The sequence below is a fragment of the Nyctereutes procyonoides genome, unplaced genomic scaffold (genome assembly GCF_905146905.1).
Source record: "Nyctereutes procyonoides isolate TBG_1078 unplaced genomic scaffold, NYPRO_anot_genome, whole genome shotgun sequence".
Taxonomy (NCBI): Eukaryota; Metazoa; Chordata; class Mammalia; order Carnivora; family Canidae; genus Nyctereutes; species Nyctereutes procyonoides.
The window spans coordinates 64,963,843-64,974,126 of NW_026575049.1; the positions used below are offsets into that span (position 1 = coordinate 64,963,843).

General features: G+C 51.6%; 1 long non-coding RNA gene across 1 annotated transcript; it reads left to right on the forward strand.

The window, feature by feature from the left end:
* Positions 1–2,261: 2,261 nt before the first annotated feature.
* Positions 2,262–9,494, forward strand: LOC129511423 (uncharacterized). The gene is made up of 4 exons (XR_008664817.1): positions 2,262–2,882; positions 6,723–6,848; positions 8,016–8,146; positions 9,182–9,494. It is a non-coding gene; the product is annotated as an uncharacterized LOC129511423 (long non-coding RNA).
* Positions 9,495–10,284: the final 790 nt, after the last annotated feature.

The following is a 10,284-nucleotide window of genomic DNA, read 5'->3' on the forward strand; positions in this document are numbered from 1 at the left end:
TTTAATGATGCAGTTATCTTTCTAAGGCGAGACATTAGCTAACGTATCAGGCACGGTCTTTGACCGTCATTTTTTCAAAATGTCTAGATGCTTCTCCAGAGTGTTCATTGAGCCACCCAGATGATACCAATAGAAGGGTAGGTAAGCCAGGGCATACCGCAGCTGTCTTAATCCAGGAAGTAGATGAAGATTGCGTGGATAAACTCCTGGGTACCAGGCCCCCACCGGGCACGTTTGTAATGTGAACTCAAATAGCGTGGCTTGCTTGCCCTTGTTGGAAGGCCTAAGTAAATTTTGGTGGAGGCCAAGGCAGTATGGCTCTACTTATTTTCACAGGGAAACACACCCAGAGGGATCCTAATTCCATTTTCCTTCAGAGATTCCACACACCTGCTTCATAAAAGCTCCAACTTGCAGGTGGGGAAAAGCCGTGTTCTAACAATGAGGACTCTTGGGAGCGTGTGACGTGAAGGTCCCGGAGGGAGGCCAGCTGGGATTTCTGCTCATGCCTCCTTCTCCCACCGGGTTTGGGTTACATCCAAAGAACCAGAAACAATAGAAACCATGTTCCAAAAGCAGGTACGAAGAGATTATTCATCATCCCCTCTCAACACCCAACTTAAAACCAGAGTTGAGAGGCAAGATGTTCATTAAGGGTCTTTGGAGAAAGCTGATGGTGTGTGAGCTGAGGGCCCCCCATCCCCGCACAGGAGCGGAACAGATGCAGGATGCACCTCCTTCCCCTCCCCACAGAGGGGCTTATGGAGGACTTAAGGTGTGTTGCCTTTGGTTTGGGGGTCACTCTGTCTTGGACCAAACTGGGTTGGTCTCAGTGGACTGGCTCGTGGCCTTGCTGGGAGAGGGCATGTGGGACCAAGAATGCAGTCACACGCCATGAATGTTTAGAGGACCGGTGTGGGGTCATGGATGCTGCACCCTGGGGAGTCACCTTGATGGCAGTGTTGGCAGGGGGTGGAGTGTAAAAGAACCTCGGCTGTGAGCCACAGAGACGTCACTGAATTTCCAGGAACCAAGGAGGTAGAAGCATCAACTGGGACCTTGTCCCCTTCACCCCTGTCTCTCACACAGCAGGGGTGCTGCTAAGGGGGGAGTGGGGGTCTCTGAAGAAAACTGAACTGTCATACTGACCGAGACCTGGGAAGGCTCACCCTAGAACCTCCTGCGCCCTCCCCCAGCTGTGTGTGGTGGGGTGAGGTGGTGGGGTGGGGCCGGGAGGCCTGGGGGGGAGACAGTGTCAGAAACCACAGTCTGCATTGTAAGAGAGGAGACGTGGGGGAAAGAATCGATCACAGCTGCCCCCCACGCCACCCCACACCTCCCCACACCACCCTACCCCAGCACCTGGTCCACGCTGGGAGCCAGGAGAGGCCTCAACTTGAAATCCAGTTCAGAGTTTTCCTCATTACATAAGACTGGACGTTTTAATTTCTGGATCCAGACTGTCTTCTGTGATTTCAGTGGCCACAGGACTCTTTTTTTTTTTTTTTTTTTTTTTTTGCTAAAAGGGACCAGAAAAGTCTGACGGTCTTCCCCGGGTGTCCTTGTAGGGCCAGGAGACGAGCCCACACGGCAAGTTCAAAGGGACCCTGGAAAACACAGCAAAGCTCCTGTGTGATACCTGGCCCCGGCCACGCTGGCACGAAGTCCCAGGGACATGGACAGAAGCAAGCCCAGGGCCATCCCTGCCCTGACCCGGGATAACGGGGCACAGCGTCCACCCAGGGCAGGTTTGGGATCTCTGCACCCTCAGAGGAAGGGGCAGGAAGCCGAGCTCACTCCCTGGCACCCAGCGGTCTGCGGGGCCGGGTGGCACCGAGGCCCCAGCAGCAGGAAGGCACTGGGCCGCCGGGTCGGGCGCCTCCGAAGGCACCCCCAGGCCAGCCACCGGGGCAGGGGCCGAGAGGCTCGTCGTCGGGGCACACGGCGGAGGGCGGCCGGAGGCCCCGGGAAGTCAGCCGGCCGTGGGCCCTGTGCCTCGGGTGGAGGCAGGGGCAGGGGCAGGGGCAGGTGACCTGGAGGCCTGCCCTCGCAGCAGAGGATGCTCCCGCGCTGGCAGGAGGCGCACGGAGATGCCAAGTAATGCTATTACCGTCCTAATTATAATTAGAACCTACAAGTTGAGTCTTGAAAGGCATTTATAGCACATCCTTACTTGTTTAGGTCAGCTTCCCAGAAAGAGGGGGAAAAAATAGACTTGGGCATTTTTAATTTAGACAAGAAACAGGTCCATGTGTCCGGGCTGCTATCTGGGGCTCCCCTATTTTAAGGATGTCCTGTGGGGCTCAGGTAATCACCGAGGTGGCTGGGGCCTGAAAGCGCCACGTGGACGGAAACAGGCCTGTGTGCAGCCCCGGAGGCCAGTCAGAAGCTTCCAGCCGCCGTGAGGTAACGGACTGGGCAGCAGGGGGGTGACCAGCCGTGTGGCCTGGGGAGTGACTCTGGGCAGAGCAGGAGGGCAGGATGCCGACTACCCAGGGGCGCCCCGTGGGCCTCGGGGACTCAGGCTGCTTGTGTGGGTTCAGGATCCCCCGGACGGGCTGACCCTCTCGCCTCCACCCCTCGAGGCCAGAGGACCATGGCCACCTGCTCACCCAGTGGTGACCCAGCAAGTGGCGAAGTCCACGAGGACAGGTTTGGAGGGGCGGGGGGAGGAGACCTCTGCCTCTGGATCTCAGGCACCCGCTGCTTCTGTCACAGTCCCCAGCAAGTGAGCCATCCTGATTGGTGGAGCCACTGAAACCAGAGCTGCGTAGACACCGTGGACAGAGTCCTGCTGCGTGTGGCGCAGCCGGGTCTGCAGGCCTCGTGGGGACAGAAGACAAGTCCTGCAAAACAGCTTATGAAAAACCGGCCAAAACCCTGTGCGTACCTGTCATGGTTGATGGGACCTTCATGGAGAGGCAGCCAGAGGTTATTTTGCTTCTGTCCCACCTCCAGGCCCCAAAACCTAGGGCCCCGGGCCCCCTGCACAACCCATCTTATAATCTGAACCTATTTTTGGATCCTCTTTCCCTTCTCCACTCAATTTCCAAACTTACCCGACCTTAGTCTCTACCTCAGGGATTCTGAGAGTCTGAAAATCAGTAATGTTGGATTTGACGTGTCCCTTCTTCCAGATAACATTTCATTGTGCTTTGCAGAGATGTACCTTTACCTAAACGGAGACTGTGGTGGTGGTGTGGGGTGGGGTGAAACGCCATGTAGCCCAGTGGGGGGAATAGTTGGGTGCAAGGTATCTCTCAGCAGCACCAGACACATACGAGTCTGAAAAGTCTGGGAGCGTCAGGATTCCTACCCCCTCACCCCCCAATTTTGCTCTGAATTTTTTGGCTACTGTCCTTGCTCAGATAAGTTTTCTTCTTTCTAAGTTTCTAATCCCTAGGTTCGTCATGACTCACACTTAAACAAATTTTTACTTCTTTCCCCCTAAGTGTTATAGCAGTTTTTCCCTGGGTGGGAAGAAACTTCCAGTTGGCTCCAAAATCTTTGGAAAAGGAAACTCCCCCCCGCCCCAGTCAATCTCTCCCATGATCACTATATATTTTTTCACTCACAGAAATGATTCAGTGAAGTGAAGAGCATTTTGTTATGCCTTCTGGGCAATTTTGTGCAAAAATTCACAATGTCAAGAGGACATGGTTATTAGGAGCAAACTGTACAACCCTTTATCTGGTTCTCTACAGGCTCTAGACTCCAGGCAGGGGGGTAGGGGATGGCCAGAGCCAAGTGCCAGCTCTTCGTGCTAAAAATGTTCACAATTCAGTCCTTGCCAGCAGTGAGGACTACAGAGTGAATGTGAGAAGTCTTGCTCCAAACTGGCTCGACCCACACTCTGTAAATGTCATTTCTTGGGATCCTGTTTTATCCGAGAAGCCAGATTTCACCAACAGCACTGAGACTAGCTGATGATGCTGTACAAGTTCTGAATCTCACAGGGAGAAGCTCTTTTTTTTTTTTTTAAGATTTTATTTATTTATTCATGAGAGACACAGAGAGAGTGGCAGAGACACAGGCAGAGGGAGAAGCAGGATCCTCGCAGGGAGCCTGATGTGGGATTCGATCCCAGGACCCCAGGATCACGCCCTGAACCAAAGGCAGATGCTCAACCACTAAGCCACCCAGGTGCTCTTAAAAACCCTCTTCTTGCTTTCTACCTATGGGCTAACATGGGTTCAAATATACACCAAAATACAGAACTGAAAATGCATTTTGTATTTGAAATATAGATTTTTAAAATATATATAACAGGATGATAATCCTGGAACTTCCCCTTTAAAAATCGATGTCATACCACAAAAAGTATTTTTGATCATGCAGCATCAGTATCTGATAAACCTCCAGTTCTTAATTCTAAGGTGAGAGATACTACCTCAAAATGGAAGAAACGGTCTCCCATTTTACTTGCATAGGTTTGCAATAAAAGACTGAAGCCGGCAGTTAAGCTGGTCCCTAAGCCCTCAGAAAGGACATAGAAGTGGTTTCCATGGGGCTGGGGGGTGGGAGAAATGGGCAAAATGGATGGAGGAGGTCAAAAGGTATAAAATTCCAATTATAAAATGATGGGGTTATAATGTACAGCACGGCAACTGTAGTTACATTGTTTTGCATATTTGAACGTTGGGAAGAGAGTAGATCTTCAAAGTTCTCATCACAAGAAAGAAATTGCGACTACGTATGGTGATGGACATTAACTAGATTTACCAGGGTGATCATTTCACAATATATACAAATATAAGATCATTATGTTGTACCTGAAACTCATATAATGTCACATGTCAGTTATATCCCCATAAAAAAGGACGTAGAGAAATGTCCTGTGCATACGATCTTCAATCAGATACGCTATGTTTTAAAACGAGCTTCACTAAGTTTTAACTCAAAAGAACTACTACACATGTATATTCAAATGAAATATAATTTTCCTACTAAACGCAACACCTAGGGAAACAGTTGTTATTTTAGCAGGCAATAAATAACGAAAGGAGCGAGCTATATATATATATTCAGCCAAGTTGAGGTTGACAATGACCCATTTGTTGTTCAAATTGCAATAAATTCTTATTTGCCTGCAATCTAAATTACTAGGAATGTCAAGTCACAGAAATGTATTGGAACCATTCTTCTTTTATGGTTTTTACCACGTGACCAGCAACTAGGTTGGCAAAGAGATGTATGTAACAAAAGCAAAAACTTCCAGGCGGCACCTTAATAGCCGTGTTGTTTTAAGTCAGGATATCTGCTATCTGGGGGTAAAGTCCTCTGCACTGGGTGTTGTGCTTATGGGAGGGGCCCGAATGGTTCTGAAAGGTTGTGTGTAACCAGGGCCTGAGTGTAACACCTACACAACAAAGAGGCAAAAAAATCGTAGTGGCGAGTGTGTGGATGCTGAAGGCAGCTGGCCTGGGTTCAAATTCCCTGCCAGGGGCACCTGGGTGGCTTAGTTGAGCATCAGATTCTTGATTTCAGCTCAGGTCCATGATCTGAGGATCCCAGGATGGAGCCCTGCATCGGGCTCCACGTTCAGTGGGGAGTCTGCTTCTCTATCTCTCCCTCTCCCCTCTCTCAAATAAATAAATCACTAAAGAAAAGCAGATCCCCTGCCGGACCACTTCCTTGCTCTGTGACTTTGTGCCCATTCTGAATCTCCTCGGCCTCAGTTTCCATATCTGTTAACATGCACAAAAAGTTGCATCGCAGCATTGCTGTGAAGAGCATACGAACGGAGCGTGCCTGGCATGGTACTGGCACAGAGAAGGCACTCAGTGAGCATCAGTGGTTACTATTCCCAAATGTTCTTTTCCCCGTGGATCCCAACCTTCAGTCTCTGCCTTAATTAACTGACTGAGGTGGGTTAGGACCATAGTTAGGAAGGGTGCCATCGAAACGCCCACCCCCTTCTATTGCCCCAGGTCCAGCTCCTAAAATTCCATCATTGGAACAAGTGTAAACTGTATAGTTGGATGTTGAACACAAGTGTCACTGTTTAGCAGTAATGACGGCAAACACCTTTCTGCAAGTGTTACATGCTCTGCGTCAAGAGCTAGTTGAGGGCAGCCTGGGTGGCTCAGTGGTTTAGTGCTGCCTTCGGCCCAGGGCCTGATCCTGGAGACCTGGGATCGAGTCCCACATGGGGGCTCCCTGCATGGAGCCTGCTTCTCTCTCTGCCTGTGTCTCTCCTAAATAAATAAATAAAATCTTAAAAGAAAAAGAGCCAGTTGAGAGATGGGTTCCAGCCCATCTCAGACCCGGAGTTCCCAGGCCCCTGCTCCCCTTGTCTCCCATCTCCTGGCGCACTATTCCATCTTGACCCTCTGACCAAATACGGATTTTCTCACTTCTAATGGTTGTGTCCTCTAGATTTGCGAGGAGCAGCTCTCCTCTAACCCAGGCCAATGCAGAGAAAGCAAGACAGAAACATGTTTCCCTTCCCATCTTGGCTGTCAGGTCTTCGGAACTGGCCAGGCCAGAACGATGGTGCACAGGGAACTGCAAAACCAAGTCTCAGCTGCCGGGATATCGCAGGCTACCTGGGCTTCCGGGGGTGATGCTTTTCTCGAACATTCAAGCAGAGTGTCAGAGTGGTGGAAGCCTCCATGCTCCTTCCCGCAATGTCTCTGGGGCCTCTCAAAGTGCTTCTTTGTGTCCCAACCTCCTCTTGCTTCCACCGCACTCTTGAGCTAACCCGGGGTCTTGCCTCCTAGGACTGCTTTGTTCACGCTGCCTTGTCTCGTGCTGGGCACGGCTCTGATTCCCTTTTGAGACCAGGAATCTACATGTGGTGGCATCCCAGAGCCCCTAGATGGCAAGGGGTGGTGGTAAGAGAAGAGGTAAGAGAACAGAGTGAGGGAGGAGACCCAGGGTGTGTAGAAGTTTCGACCTAAGTCCCTCCTATCCAACATCTGTGTTTGGGCACAAGGTCGCTCACCCTAAAACTCCACAGGGTCTAATGAGACCGTCCCCTCAGAAGAATGCAGCACACCCCAAAATACACAAACGTCTTAGAAACTTTGTGGACCTACTTAATTAAATGTAGTTGCCATTTGGCTTGGAGTCCCAAATGCTCACCGTGGTTTCTCGATATTTTATGAGAGAGCTTTGTCAGGCTTAAAGAGAGTCCTTTGGGGTGCCCAAGGCCATTAAGGGGCCTCTTAACAGAGGCCAGTCATAAACTGAGGTGCAGCTTTAGGTTCTATGTTCCTTCTCTCTTTTCTCTTCTAAATTTCTTTGTTTCCGGAACAAGAGGAACTCCTTTTCTAGAGTTACCCACCCCCCCCACCCCCAAGATCAAGGCAGCCCCATCCACCGAGGCTGAGAAAATACCCAGTGTTTCAGCCAGGAGCAAAAGATTGAAAAGATTGACCCAGATTGAAAGAGAGGGAAATGAATGAAAATGCCTGAGGCTCCACTGCCCAGACTTTCCAGTGAGAAGATAAAATTCCTGATTTGAAATGTCCCCCAGGGAAGGGAGGCTTTGGGGGGGATGCTTTGGGAACAAAAGGTCATTGCCTGGTGGGTGTTTTCTCATTAGAGCGTGGGTCATAGGTCGAGGAGGCTTCCTGAGGCCTCTTGGCTCGAGCAGGGAGTGAAGCTGGAGGGAAGGTGGAGCAGGCCACACGTGCAGCCACTCTGTCATTACGGCGGGCGCAGGGTCACCCGGAGCTGCCACCAGGTGATCCTGCTTTGTACAGGGCTGTGGCTCCCAGGGGGGCTGGTGCTCATGGCCTCCTCGAAGCTCTGTGCCCTTTCATCGGTGGTCCTCACCCCTGGCTGCACGTTAGAACCACCTGCAGAACCTAAAATCTCTGCCAGGACATCGCCTCTGAGTGGCCTGGAGTGGGACCCAGGAGTCCTTGGAAGTAAATGCTCCCGGGGGGGAGAAACCATTACCGAAGTGTCGCTAGAACCAGTTGCAGGCATCCTGAGCATCCGTAGGTAATTTAGATACTTAAATAATCAGACCCAAGCTAAAGGGACTGTTCTTTCAAACATGACAGCCTTCGAGTCAGGAAAACTGTGTTGTCAAAGAAGATTGACCAGAAAAACGGGTCCGTGTCTGACATTCGTCCTCCTTCAAGCCATTAAGTAACAGAATCCGATCAGCCTCGGTAATGAAGCTGAACTTCTGGTAAGTACTTAATAAGATGAGATTTTCCAGGGAGAATTAATCAAGAATGAGTTTAATACTATTCCAATTAGGTGTGGGTTAAATAATGCACCACATAAGAATTCAAACCAAACATCGATGAAGGAGAGTGTGGGAGTCCCTCCGGACGGGGGCGGAGGTCACCGACAGCACGAGGTTGGGAACATTGGCCGAGCACAGTCCTTGGCAATAAAACCCAGTGACTCTGCCCTTGGACAGGGTTCAATACTACGATTCCAGTGAAGCTCGGGGCCACTCCTCTTACGAGATTATTCTTGTTTCTAGGAAGAAGACAGAGGGTCAGGGTGACACCTGGGGACCGGTTGGTCACATGTACAGAGCAGTTAGTGAGATGGGCACCTTAGATTGGTTCTCCAGAAGCAGGCTCTACAACACGGATCCGGGGGCAGGTAGTTCGTGTCCAGGGTGATCCCAGGAAACAGTGGAAGAGGAAAGAAAGGCACTGAAGCACGTGCGTTCCCAGTGAGGGCAAGTGGTGGGTTAATCCCACTGTGTGGACACATGTCAGTCACCCATACTGAGATGCAAGGGAGCCGGTTACCCCGCCAGATGAAGGTTCACAGAGACAGAGCGGCAGGTCTGGGAAATAAGTAGCCCTTTGAGTGTAGAAGTGGGAAGAGCGAGAACCCAGGCAAGGCACTGACGGCGTCTGCGCGGGGATGAACACCGACAGTGGAGCTTCCATCCCTCCCTCCATCCCTCCCTCCATCCCTCCATCCATCCCTCCATCCCTCCATCCCTCCCTCCACCCTCCACTCATCCATCCCCTAGACTGTTTATCAAGGGTCAGATAGACACCATTCAGGGTAAGGGCTGGTCATGGGCTTGCATAACTAAGGGTAAACTGACTCCCCTCGTCTCCTGGGATCTGCCTGCCTAATCGTTGAATCCAGGCAGTACTGTTTTCTCGGATTCTCCAAAAATTTGTTATGCTTCAAACTTTTTCTTTCCGTTCCCCGCCCCCACTCCAACACTTAAAACTACTCAAAATTACAGGTTCGCAGGTGGGATCCTCGGGGGCCGGCCTACCAGCCGTGAAGGGAGAAAACCCACTTGAATGTGGAGGGACTCACGCAGCCGAGGGTCACCTGCCCGGGGGAGCCCGCAAGTCCTGTGCTGTCCTTGCTGAGGGCTCGGCTCCGGCGGCGCAGGCCTCCGTCCCTCCTCTGACCCAGCTGAGAGCACAGATTCCTTAGCAGCTCTCTGCTGGTTCTTGCTCATAACCAAGCCACAAAGAGACGGTCACCTGGGCAGCCCCGGTGGCCCAGAGGTTTAGCGCCGCTTTCAGCCCAGGGTGTGACCCTGGAGACCTGGGATGCAGTCCCACCTCGGGCTCCCTGCGTGGGGCCTGCTTCTCCCTCTGCCTGTGACTCTGCTTCTCTCCCTCTGTGTCTCTCATAAATAAATAAAATCTTTAAAAAAAAAAAAAAAAAGAGATGGTCACCAGCGGAGAAGCCAGAAGGGAGCCAGAATCTAGGGGCCTGGCAGGAGGAAGCGAGGCCCAGTCTTGGGTAAGTGGCATTTGAGGGTGTTCACTTCACATGTGGGGTCTTTGACTTGGGCCAAACAAAACACACACTAAGGCTCTGGGCTCCAGAAAGCAACTGACACTGCGACAAAACCAATGCTGTCACGCCATCGCTGGCCTTCCTTTGCGGAGCAGTCGGTGCGAAGGGTGTCGAGGGCCAAGCAGGGGCAGGGAAGGGTGCGGTGGGGACAGCGGGAGCTGGCGCCACCCGGCCTGCAGGTGGAACCAGCCCCCTGGCTGGGTCCCCTCTACTTATCTTGGGAGGTGCCATCAATCAGACCAGCAAGCGGTGGCCCTTGCCTGAGAATCTGCTGGCGTCTTGGTGGCCTGCCTCTCGACTCTCTACTGGGTCCCTTCAGGTTAACCACACTTGACCTGGAGGGTTGAGACAAGAAAACTGGAGGAACCCCATGAAAAAAAGTTTATGTGTTTTTTTTTTTTCCCCTTTTGCTTCTATTCCGGCTGGGACTTGCCCCCCTCCCCACTCGACACACGCCTTGTAATGCGAATAGCATAGGTCCTCCTTGTAAGGGACAGAGAGACAATGATGGCTTTCGAGGCTTCCAGCATA